Source organism: Phoenix dactylifera, unplaced genomic scaffold (assembly GCF_009389715.1).
Source record: "Phoenix dactylifera cultivar Barhee BC4 unplaced genomic scaffold, palm_55x_up_171113_PBpolish2nd_filt_p 000512F, whole genome shotgun sequence".
Lineage (NCBI taxonomy): Eukaryota > Viridiplantae > Streptophyta > Magnoliopsida > Arecales > Arecaceae > Phoenix > Phoenix dactylifera.
Window position 1 is genome coordinate 344348 of NW_024067926.1, and position 13861 is coordinate 358208.

The 13861-nt window shown below is 37.7% G+C and overlaps 1 pseudogene; it reads right to left on the bottom strand.

Annotated features, from left to right (window-relative positions):
• Positions 1-628: 628 nt before the first annotated feature.
• On the bottom strand, positions 629-11118 carry LOC103713964 (annotated as a pseudogene).
• Positions 11119-13861: the final 2743 nt, after the last annotated feature.

Sequence of the window (13861 nt, forward strand, 5' to 3'; positions counted from 1 at the left end):
CATCTAAATCATGAACAACATTGAGACTTGTTTTCTTCAAAAAGGCTTTTGCTTTCTTTTCGTTTGTTCCAAGGTCCAGTGGCCTCGGCGACCAGATTCAGGGCAGGCAGAACCTTGGAACATGCCTTCACTCCTCACTTTAAAGAAAAATTTTTCACCACCCTCAATCCAAACTCCTGACCCTTATCAATTGGAGCTCCTGCTAATAACCAAATCTGACCCCTATAATAATCAAGTTGTTGACTTCAAAGTATAAGTTTTATAAGTTAATAATCTTACCGGGCAAAGTACTCCAAGAATCATGCAAGGCCGTAAGGTTCCAGCCAAAAAGTGCACCAAGTCATGTCCCCAAATAAACTAGTTGGTCGAATTTCTACAGTTTGATCAGGGGCACCGGAAAATTACTTGAAAATCCTAACAGAGTCCATTGGAAAGTGTGATCTAATCTCAACAACCATTAGAGCAGAAGCTTCAGATACTGGCAGGAGGTAACAAAACAAACAATTTAGATGTTATAATAGCCAAAGACGGCTTACAAAACAGTTAATGATGTAAAAGAACAGAGTGAGGCAGCTATTAACATTCCAGAGCAAAGAAGGAATTAGAAAACTCCACAATATGCTACAAATTTTTGAGGCAATGCAACTTAACTCTTTATTGTAAGTAAAAAACATTAGGAGGTTATAAAAGAAGAAAAATTTGGGATGAAAAATAGAACCATGACAATTTACCAAGTGACAGGATTCTGATCCGTATTGCTTTTTGAGTGATAACACACATTCGTAAATTTATACCACTAATCTGCCATAACTATTAATCCTTTCACCTTGGTTTCCTTTCCAAGAATATTTCAGGTATCATTGCCTTCTTCTATCCAACTTTTCCTTGTAAATGATACAAATGAACTACTAGACCATGAAAAAGTTTCCAGAACAGGAACAAAGATCATCAAGCTTCATGAATGTCCAAAAGCACCGAAATAAATGCCTGACTACCAAGATGTTCAACTGTGTTCTATTTCATGCTTAGATTCTTTTATTATATTCCCCCCCCCCCCCCCCCCCCCCCCCCATCTGTGTACAATCATGAAGCTTTCTGTAATTGAAGCATCATTAAAAAAAAAAAAAGGACCACCAACTTTTCGTTTCTGACCACCAGCGTCAACTGGTTGCACAACCTCCGCTTCAAATGCCTTAGGGTTTTGAGGTCTGGCAGACTGGCTTGGTGGCACATGCTGCACCTAGGGGGTTGCAGACCTCCATTTGCTAGCAAGAGCTGACCCCATCATCTCATATATCTTCCCTCCGAGTTCTGATGGGTTATCCGGCTGCAATACCACATGTACACGGCTAAAAGTGCAACAACCAAGAGCTTAGGGGACTCCGAAAAAGGTCTCCCTGGATGATAAGTACTAATCAGAACGAGCATGTCCGGTGTGCATCACAGCAATACATAACTGTGCCAAATGTCCATTTTTTTAAAAAAAAATAAAAACACGAGACAAATAGAATATAAACAACTAAGAAATGGAGAGGACACACTACAATTCAACAGTCTGGGCCTGAGAAGTTTAACCAGTTATATTTTACAGTAAACTATGACAAGCAATTTGCATGAGTCTTGAATAGCCGGGGGAAAAGATTGTACAGGGGGAATATCTAAATAACTCAGACAGTTAACAAGTGACTTTCGAGATTTATGGGAACATAAACCCCCAAACAGTTCAATAAGATCAAGCTATATGGGTCAAATGCCTCCTCACCTATTTCTGAAGCGACTGAAAGGTTGGTTTCTAGTTAAGCTTCCTCAGTAGGGAATGGAATCCATGCAGAGCTTAATACAGATAACTATCTATACCAGAAACAGTTCCTATACATATTAAGCCATTTGCTAATTTCTAAGGTCACACGACCGATTTCCCAGTCCAGTAGAAAGTTCATGTTCCTGCCAAGGAGCAGAGTTGACCCTCAACTGAAAGACGAACTTATGTTCAAATAGAATTGTCAGCAAGATGCTAGATAATATTTATTGGCTAGTCAGAGCTTATCATCCAAAGAACCATGGGACTCAAGAGAAACACGTGTATTGCAGACATTTTACTCTAGTAGGAGATAAACTGTGTACGTAATCATAAAAACATAAGCCTAGTTTTTAGTATTAGAAATAGGCTTGATGGACAGTGAAGCCACTAGAAATCAGAGCTGTGTCAAATAAAAGATCGATAGCCCTCAGAGCCTCAGGATCATCAGGGCAAGTCCTGCATGCAACCTGCATTTTTCCACAGAAAATTTTTTTTATGGGTTTGAGGATCTAAATATTCAGTTACGTCAATGAATTCACTGGCTTCGATAACTATCATTAGGAGCTTCTCAAAATGGTTTCGGCCATATCTATAGGTACAATCATAATATACTTAACACCACATGTTGCTGTTAAAGGACCTAAATTGTATCTGTTAAGGTAAAAATCAATTCAGATGTCCAGTTTTGGTTGAGTTGACTCTTCTAATCTTTCTTTTCAACCACATATATTCCTATCATATGAGCGCAATAAAATACTCAAGCTCAAAGATGGTAGAAAATAAGAATGTTAGATGCAAATAATAACTCACATTCAAGTTCTTGATGATAGGGTGTTCTGGGTTAATTTCAAATACTCTTCTTGAACGCATGAACTCCAAGCTTGAGACATCTCCCAAGGTCTGTGACCTCATTAACCTGCAGTAGACCAAAAACATAAAACCCTCAATTTACATATTTCAATAACGATTCTTGTCATGAGGAAGTGCATTATTATGAAAGACTTGCCTCTCCATATTAGCAGACCAGCCAAACTTCCCAGAAACAAGAACACATGGAGAGCTGCTAAGGCGGCTAGAAATGTCAACACGAGCAACCTTGTCCCCCAGTCTCTTTTTGATCCAGTCACAGGTCTGGGCAAATTCTTGCTTAAATGCCTTCTCCTTCTCCTCATTCTTATCACCTGGCAATGATGATTTATAACAGATACCACATCAGAATTAACATAACAATTAAAAAATTAAATGATACTTAACACTCAGCACAAAATCTTTCCTGTCTCCCCTAGATAAAGATGTCTTTGTTTCCAAGTGAACGGCTTTAGTAAGGAATTTGGTTTCCCACTACTACAAAATTGCCAAACTTGACTTCAGCCTGAGGGACTCCAAAGTCCAGTTCCATCTGGGAAAGCAGACATTAAATGCTGCTTTAATGCCCTTTCCATTCATTCCCCTCTTACAAATGGACAATTTATAATTAAATAACAATCATCATTAATAATAATTTAATGATAGTTCTAATGCCCAAATTTTCACTTCCTATTCACCAACTTTCTCCAAAACAAGCCGCAGAACTTAAGTTCTCAGAACTGAAATGCTTAGAACTAAAGTTCAGGTACTCAACATGTAAACAAACACACCCCGCAATTAGATGAAATTAAATCAATGGAGACTTTCATGCAACATACTCATTAAAGTTTGAATTATCCAAGGTCCGCAATCTCGATAGCAGGTACCATATCAGAACCTTAGCAATTCAGTACGGTATGATACAGTACACCCCTGTATCGAAATAGTGCTCTAACCATTTTTCTCAATTTTTATCTCGGTATGCCTCAGTACAGGGCTTGTACCGACTTGAAATTAAGTTTCGTACTAGTCTTCTTTCGGTACAGTACGGTATGCCCCGTACCAGACGATATAGGGTGGTACGACAAATCATGAAATTATTTGCTTGAAAAATAAACATTAGCAAACCAGCATGTGCAATTTATGTGGAGGATAAATACTAATAAACAAGATGTACAAAAAATGAATATAAGAAACAGAATAAAATAATAAAATATGCATAAAATGCAAAGATAGAAAACTAAAAATAGAATAAATTGATAAAAGAACATGAAAGAAAAGCAAACATAGAACTAAGAATGAGAATAGCAAATTCTAGCTGAGGATTGTGATGGGTTCATGGCTTTTCTAAATATCTAGGCTATGTTTTGGGAAAAAGTTCAAAAGCTGGGATGACGAGATTCAAAATATAATTTGAATTTGAATCAGAAAAAGAGGCCCCATTAACAGGAGAATTAAGGATTTGTTTCCTTTTTGGAACTGCTTGAAAAGAGGTTCAGAGATTTCAGGCCTTTTCTTTTTCCTTTTTTCCCCCTTGACAAGTGAGGGTACTTATTAGATTAATTGAAGAACATCTTTGTCAAAAAAGTTCATAGATGGAACCTGGCATGTCCTTAATTCAAAACTTCCTTCATATAATAAAGATAAAACTCAAGTTGGAATTATAGATTCCATTTGCTGTTTTAGATCTGAAAGAAATACCATGAGAACTAACCATTGATGTGGCTATGTAGGTTGTACAGGAGAGTTCCACTAACCAAAAAGAACAACTATCCATACTTGATTATAAATGAAAAGTGAAAAATGAATAACTAACCTAGGTCTAAATCTTCCTTGCTGATATCAACAAAGTTCTTCTCCTTATAGGACTTCAGGTTTTGGATGGCAACTTCATCCATGGGATCAACTAGAAATAGCACCTGCAACAAAAGAAAGCAAAGAAAAAGGTTTATGAACAACACTCTAGTAGTTGTAATGAAAACTGAAGAAAATCATGGCATATAGACAAATATGATGGATTCATAAGAGAATAAAAATCACCAGCATGATGAGTATACCTCAAAATCCTTTTCAAGCAGTCTCTCAAGGAAAGGAGCATTTCTTGCACTTGTCAAACTGTCTGCTGCAATGTAGTAGATATCCTTTTGTTCTAGTTTCATGTTCTCAGCATACTCGTCTAAGCTAATTAACTCATTTTTGCTCTGAGAAGAGAAGAACCGAAGAAGTGGAGCAATGCGTTTGTGATTCGACTAATCTTCTATGCAACCCAATTTCAGAAATTTGCCAAAGTTCTCCCAGAACTTCTCATAGTCCTAAAGTAAATGGAAAAAATAGAGAAATTAAAACAGGTTTATATTGAGGAAAAAAAGATTAATCAACTAAGTTGGAATAGGGCATGTAAGAAACAGGGACTAGATTCTAATAGAGAGACTGCAGTCCTAACAGCAGAACTACAGCATATTTGTTTCGAAGCAAATGAAAATAACTTCTTACTTCTTTGTTTTCACTAAGAGAAATGCTGAGTATCAGATCAAAAGCCTTGCGAACCAACCGCTTTCTCATGATGCGCACCTATCAAGATAATAATAGAGAGCAACCACTATGAGGTTCTTCCTGATAAGCATTCATGACTCCAAAAATGTCCAGGAAAGATGAAAAATATCTTGAGATTCAACAGATCCAGCAAATATACTTGCAATTCGACTTTCTTGAAGGATCTCACGTGAGACATTCAGTGGAAGATCATTTGAATCAACAATACCTTTAACAAAGCACATATATCTTGGGAACTAAACAACCAAATGAATAAAGATTAATTTCCTTAAAGAAAAAATGAAAGAAATAAAAGGAAGTGTTAAGGCAATACGTTAAGGGATGAATATCCTTCTTACCAATTCCCCATCAAAGTCATCGGATATGAATACACGCTTGACATAAAGCCTAATGTTCTTCGTCTTTGTGTTAACTATGTCATCCTTTCTTGTAGCAGGCACAAAAAGAATAGATCTGAATTCCACTTCACCCTGCAATTAGCAAGTTGGAGAGACTCAGAGAAACAGTACATAAATAAGTGTTTCACTGGCACAAACAGGACAATGCATTGAGTGTCCTTGGGTGCACATCAGAGCATTAGCATATCTACGGTGTTGGGGCATGCAAAAAAAAAACACACAAAGAAAGAAAGATGGATTCAAGCATACATGTGTGTGTATGTATACACAAGGGACCAGGTTTATGCAGATGGTAACATGGACAAGTTGCATTCCAAGGGCATGTCCCTCCAACAGGAACAAAACAATATGGTAGAAAGAAATGGGTTAGAGACACTGAAACTCTGGAGACATTGGCCTAGTATACAAACCAAGGATTAGGATATCTCATAACATAATACAACTTAATAAGACAAAGTTTCTTGAATATGTTAATTCTTCTGAAAGGAATATTTTTTTCAACACAAGCAACATCAAACTAATCTGATACTTTCTTGTCATTCAGGGCTATAGAAGGGTGCAAAAGAGTATGTCAGCCCACGCACTTTATACATTAAAGCTCTAGCATATATTTTATTAAAATACTTTTTACTACCAAAAAATTAGATGTCAAATTTTTTACTACCATACATGCAATAGTAATGATGATTGGACTACAAGAGGCAGCCAATTGATCACTTCATCAGTATGTGAGAACATTCATTGGTGACAAATGCAAATATCAAACTCTATATTACTATCTGTAAGTATGTAATGAAGGTAGCAGGACATACACCAATCTCTCATTACCAACCAAAGAAACGTCAGATATGAGAAATATTCAGCTTTAATACCTTCCTACTCAACAAATTCCTGTTTTAACAATCAAGGGAAAATAAAAACAACAACTGTACCTCAGTGGTGAAGTGTGATGAGGCCAAAGGATCCAAGTACTCATCAAAAGCCTTCTTGTAGAACTCATTATACTCTTCATTAGTGACATCTTTAGGGTTGCGAAGCTGCACATGAACATGAATATGAATACATGCCACTTGATTTGAAAGACATGAGAAAAAACATATACAAGCTACGTAATCAAAGGACTTCAATATTTATGCAAAAAAAGAAGTCATACTCACCCATATAGGTTTGGTTTCATTTGTGAGCTCCCAGTCCCAATATCTCTCCACAACTTTTTTGGTTTTTTTCTTTGTCTATAAGAATATCATGATCAAACTCCAAATAAATTATTAGACAACTATCAGTTCACCACCAAAATATCCAAAGTGTAGAGATATAGCTACAATATACAACACCATGAAGAATTCTCAGAGCCAGTTACCTCAGCTTTGGAATCTTCCTCCCCAACCTTATTAGCTTCAGCAGTATCCTCGCCAACCTCAATCTGATGAAACAACAAATTACATGCAGGAAAATATCACGTACAGCTCATTTCTTGCAGAATATCGCCCCCAAACCTTATAGACAGGTTTCTTCCACTTAAGTTTATTTTTAAATAGAGAATAAAGTAATGTTAACTTTTTGCCAAATACTGTTTACCTCTTTAGTAAAACCCTTCTCTTGCCATGTATATATTGGGAAAGAAACAAATTGTGAGTAGTTCTTCACAAGTTTCTGAATCCTTTCAGGATGAGCAAAACCCTTGTCATCATGCTGATAAATGCAGAGATGGAGATATTAGAACATTAATTTTGGAATAAAATAGCAATTAGTTGGAAGCAATTAGTGGAGCCTATTAAAGACCTTGAGGTACAAGGTCTCCTCCCGAATTGTAAAAGAACTAGCACCAGCCTCTCCCTCCCACACATATTGCTTATCAGATTTTGGGTTCTTTGTTGAAACAACCACCTGTTTGTCACAAGAAATGGCAATCAGTAAAAATGAATGAGAAGAAACTAGTAATTAGACTGCAACTGCATGAAGATGCACTTGAAAAAACAATCTTGAGATGTTCACAGCTAGAAAGCATTCATTGCTCCACTGCTTAGAATCAGGAAATACATGTGTTAGAAAACATGGGAAGACTGGTTTGAGAATATACCTTGTCAGAAACCAGGAATGATGAATAAAAGCCGACACCAAATTGGCCGATCAGAGTGCTGTCAGCACCGGCTTCTTGGCTCTCCTGTGGTTAAAGACTCAAATATAAATATTATCTATATGAATCAACTATATTGTTGTCAACAAACAAGGAATATGAATGGCATTGTTCGGTACATCATACCTTCAAGGCTTTTAGAAACTTTGCTGTTCCACTATGTGCAATAGTTCCCAGAGAGTCAACAAGTTCTTGTCTGGTCATACCAATACCAGTATCCCTGAAGAAAATACAAAAGCCTTTGTGAAAGTCTCTATAGCATACAAGAAGAGCACCCCATATTGCTAATAATTAAGACTCAAAAAGAAAACTCACGTAATTGTGATTATCCCATTGTCTTTGTCTGTTTGGATACGGATGTCAAGGTCAACAGCATCCTTCAGTAGTTTAGGTTCAGTAACACTCAGATAACGTAGCTTGTCAAGTGCATCACTTGCATTGCTTCCAAAAAAAAAAAAAAAAGTTAAAGAAAATGAATTAGGTCCACAACAGTTTTGACAAGATATCCACTAATGGATGCCCATTATGAAAATAACCTTAAAAACCATTACATTCTCTGTTCCTAACTAACTAATCTGAGTCCAATGCTCTCACAAAAATTCATCCGAACATATTACTTGGTAGGATGAACATTTCTTTTAGCACTTAGTTGATGTACAACAAACCATTTCATATGTACAACAAACTATTTTATACCATTAAGGCCAGAGCGGCCAGTTTACACGAGACTGGTTAAAGCGTGGTATACTGCATTGTCAGAACATGGGATGGGTCTTGAAAATGAGCATGTAAACCACACTTGCCTGAAAGTTCACCGTTTCTGAGATAAATTAACATTAAGCAACAAGCATGAAAACTGGTTTGTGAGAACCATGACCACGACTTTTCAAAATAGTATCGAGAGAATGTATCAATATGACCAAAATACCAATTTGATTTTTCTGTTCACAAAAACAAAAATCTGAATGAAAATGAAGCATCTCTAAAATAACAGTAGTATATAGTGAAATTCCACTTACCTAATCAACTCCCGAAGAAATATTTCTTTGTTACTGTATAAGCTATGAACTATGAGGTCCATGAGGCGACAAACCTGCCAAATACAAGACCACGAGCAAATGTTTGACCCCAGCAATCTTTACAACTACAAGAAAAGAGGAAGTAATCTTGACTCTAGAAATGGACTAAATACCTCAGCCTGGTACTTCAATTCCTCACTTGGTGGATCAGATGTATCAACTGCTGCAGAAGTTGACTCATGACGGTTGCTAACAAAAAATCCGTTTCGAACATTTGGTTGCATTTCATGGTTTGGGTCATTGGTTTTTGTTGCAGAAAACATAGAAAGCCATCTAGTTTGGAATTGAGGGAGTTTGTCCTTTTCCTCCATTAACTAAAAGAAAGAAGAAAATACATAACATTGGTTACACAAATTTAACTCATTGAGATTTCACATAACTTCCGAAGACACCAATAATCTATCATCTATTTTAGTACAATGAGCACATCACATGTAAAGGAAATAGCGAAGTGTCAGTTAAGGATGCTGCGACTACAATCTGATAGTATCTAAAACAGGAACGAAATAAACATAATTAGTTTTAATGATCAAAAAATTCCACTCAAGAACCAAAAGGCCAGCTAAAGGAAGGAAAAGGGAAAAGGCTTTTGGTCATCTGTTGTTAAAAATATGACAATATATATTGTAAAACAGAACTGTTCAGATTTAGGCAGATGGAGAAACAGCATAGGGAAAGCAATGCTAACCAAAGCCCCACAATATATTAAAGTACAAAAATTGATAAGAATTTGAGCTGACAATTGCATGCATGCTTATAAACTATTCGCTCTCCCTTGTAAAGCTTGAAGACTTCCAAAGAACCCTTATGAGATCTCTTTTCAGAAAAGAGACACTAATGAGCCACAAGAAAAGTTGACAGTTATAATTTACAAAGTTACAAGTATTCACACTCCACACATGATCCAAAATAAGATTTCTCACCATGCTGATACCATTCTAATACATTAATTATTAGCCTCCCATCAACTGATCAAAATCCATTTCCATATATTCACTTATAAAAAGCTTCTTTTTTAACATAAAAGGAACATTTTCATTATCTAAGCTAATTGGGATCACATTGTTAATATTGCAAAAAAAAACCATTAGACAAAACTACTGGTGAAAGTGGACCAGATAATATTTGTCCAGATCTATTTCATATTCGAGTCTATCCAGATATGAATAGAAATTTGACCATCCAACTAATATCCTTATCCATATCCACGTTCATAAAAAAAAAAGAAAAAAAGAATATAGATATGGATAGACAAGTATCCATTCTGTATCCAGATATTTGATTCTATTTGTAATCTTATTTAATTTGATATAGCACTTATAAATAAATAACCATATTAACTTGCTTTACCTTTCACTTAATAATATCTTTGATTTTGTGGCCATAAAGTTTAATTATTAGACTTATATCCATACCTCCACTATCTGATTTGGATCTATATCCGCTTAAAATAAATACAGATATGAATTTTTTGTATTCGACTAACATCCATATCCATACTTGTATTCATCAAACAAAATAAATATGGATATAGATATGCCAGTACCTGATCTATATCCAATCCAATTTCAGCCCTAGATCAAAGCAAGTATAAAATATAAACAATTATTGAACTCCATTTCCATTTCCTATACAGATTTTAAAAAATGAATACGGTACAAGCTAAATATAACGTAAGAATCCAAAATTTCATTTTTTTAAATTAATTACTCAGCAAAAAAGCTTCAAACTTCCAGCTAAAATCAATCAAATCCTTTATCATGACAACAATGACAGTCGATTCAGCCCCCAAACTAGAGCAACCAATACAAAACCAATTCAATTTAATAAGGTAAAAGACAACGCAAAATGAAAATAACCAAATGTATGACCTCGTTCAAAGATAAAACCATTCATATCAAACACAAGCAAATGAAAATACACCATCAATTCAATAAGTCAACTCTCACTTATCAAATCAAATCCAAAAACAGAAAAAGAAAACAAAGAAAGAAAGAATCATTGTTAGAGAAAAGACAGAGAAAGCATAAATTCTTGGATTGAAGGAATTCGGAATCCTTGGTATACCGAGTTGGGGGAAGACGGGGAGGTGGAGGCGGCGGGAGCCAACGCTCGGCGTCGCGCGCCACCTGCGCGCACGCCGACGGAGACGGATCGCCTCGAAGCTTCAAGCATTTACTCCTCTTTTTCCTTGTCTCTCTCACTCTACCCGTCTATCTCTTCTTCGTCGCGGTCGGGAGGGAGAGACGTTGGAGGCAATCGAGGGCTTGACGCTTGGAATGGGAAGTGAGTGGTCGGGATTTTAGAGAAGTGGCGCCTTTGGTTTCCGTGGGGGAGACACGGAGAAGCTTCTGGATGCGGGGGCCACGTGAGAACTGGAGGGGATAGGGGTGGTGGATAATTGCACATTTACCCGGATCCGACCCAAATGGGTTTTAGATATGGTTCAGACCAGATCCGACCCATTCAATTGACCAGTGGATTGGAATTGACCACTTACCCAGTGTACCGCTGTACCTAGACCTGACCTGACTCGACCCTAGGTTAAGAATATCAAGCTTAGGTCAAGCTTATCTCGAGTTGGATATGTGTATCTCTAAGTTAACCCAACCCACCAGGTTTCCATCTCTATTCAAAGCCAATCTGAGTACAACATTCCTCACTTAGTCTTCAAGTTGAGGAGAGGTCAATAACTTACGAAACAAGTTTCGAACCATAAAAGAGAATTCATAAGAAAGAAATCATTGGTATTTTCGAATTAATTGTAAGCGAAGAAGAATGAATCTAATATCTAAGATTAAGGTTATTCGTTAGCAATTTTCTTCTTGCCTCTACTAACATGTGAATCCAGCCCACACATCAACGATATTGAAGCACGAGGGAACATGTGTCCTCTACATCTCTTCAGCTCTCCCTCTATATCTTTTACTCTATCTTTGGTTGTATTACTATTAGTTTTATCGATCAATGTTGTGCTATGTATTGCAGGATTGGATTTATAATATATATGACTACCGTAGAACATCATATTTGTTGGCTTGCATAAATTTAATGCCGATTGAATTATCTAATGGCAAACAATTATTAAATTTAATATTGTTGACATAAGAATAAAGTTTTAATTATCTGACTGCGGTGTCATTTCTTAAACATTAATTATTGCTCGAATAAGAGTAAGAGTTTTTTTTTTCAAAACTTAGGACAAGTAAAAATTCATCTCATACAAAGAACTTTGCCAACCTACAATTAGAGTAAAGCTTATCTTGCTAAACTATATATATATATATATATATATATATATATATATATATATATATATATATATATATATATATATATATATAATTATATGTTGTTGCAAAGAACTTAGGAGATTTCAGTTCTATTTTCGTCTTTGATTATAAATGACTATCATGACATAAGATTATTACCAGGTGTTATAGGTGGTAATAGATAGCCTTGGCATACGTGGTAGGTCCAAATCTAACCCAGCCTCAAAGTTCAAATCCAAATCCAAACCCAATAGGATAATTGGTCAAGTTCAGATTTGATTTCAAATTTTACTTCTCCGATTCTTCTTTTATCCATAAATTGAATATCCAATATTTCTATCATAAAATGGGAAAAAAAAAATTTGATATTCTTCAGTCATGAGATCAATAATGGTTTGTTGTGGTTCAAATTTGGCCCGAGAGTGACCACGCCGGTGGAGTCAAGGAAGACACCGGTGGAGTCGAGGGAGACGCCGGTGGTTGAAAGAGGAAGACGGGAGCCACCTCCTGCGTGACGGCCGCGGACCTGCACAAAGCCTCACCGGTGTTCCTGGTGAGGGCCCTCCGACGATCAAGTTAGAGTGGGATAAATTTGGTCCAGCCAAAAATCCCTTAGAAATTATCTGACCGAGCTATTTATAGTCTCGATGGAGTGGCCCAGGTGGCAGAGGCATTGTCAGCCCTCATCATGAGAGGGAGGGATGGCGCGCATCTTAGGCTGGTTGGTGGCGTGCAGTACTGCCCGTTCTTCGGAGAGGTAGGGTGTTGACAGTCACGGCAGGATATGGTCGGAGTAGTTAAGGTGCCATCTGATTGCTAAAGGTCGGTTATGGAGACGTAACACGGTAGTATTGTGAAGTACGACCACGTAAGTGGGTGTAGACCTGCATATGGGTGCGGTCGTTAGTGAGGCCAAGCTCGTTAAGTAGTCGCATCATGCATTTGACGAGGTCGGCTTAGCGGGTGCTGGGAGTAGCTCGGCTTCCTAGGTTCCGAGGCATGCTCGGTGGAGCGGCCGAGCTCGAAGGTTGGGGCATACTACTAGGATAGGCGCCCCGAGCTTGGTCGGGGCAGGTCAGCGAATGTCTGGAGGCACCCCGAGCTTGGTCGGACGAGTCGACGAATATCTGAAGTTGGTGCATCTTTTGGTGGAGTCCCGAAATCGAGCTGACTCTAGGACGAAGTGAAGATTCAGCTGATTGTCATTGACGTTTACTGGGCCAAAACTGGGCGGCCTTTTAGTTGTGGGCTGGACTATCTATTTTTTTCCTATTATTTGCCCCCCACTTTTGAGGTTGAGCTGCCTCACTGCTTGGACGATGAAAGTAGGCAGACCCTGATCGTCTAGTGCTTCAGTGACATAGGCAAAAAGAGGTGTATACCGAGCTGGGTATGCATGTCAAGGGCCGATCTCTTCCGATCACGCTTCGTGAAGCGAGCTTGGGTGGATTAGATCGCCCCGTCAGCTGAAGAGGAAGGGGTTATTAGAGTCCCTTTAATGCCTTGCATGTGCGCTTCTTTTCGAAGCGTCGTTGGGCGGAACGCGAGGGGCCTCATCAATGCCCAGCTTTTAAAAGTGCTCGCCATGATGACCGGCCTTTAGTATGATAGTCTGGGGAAAGATTTGCTATAACGGTCCCGGAGGTTGCCGCATGGCGAAATCTGATCATCCCGTCGTTTTGGAAAATCGATCAGAGCCGCTGAAGCAGGCTATATAAAGCCTTGAGAGGGAGATCTCCAGGTTCTTATTTTTCTTCCTTTCTTTACCTGTCATC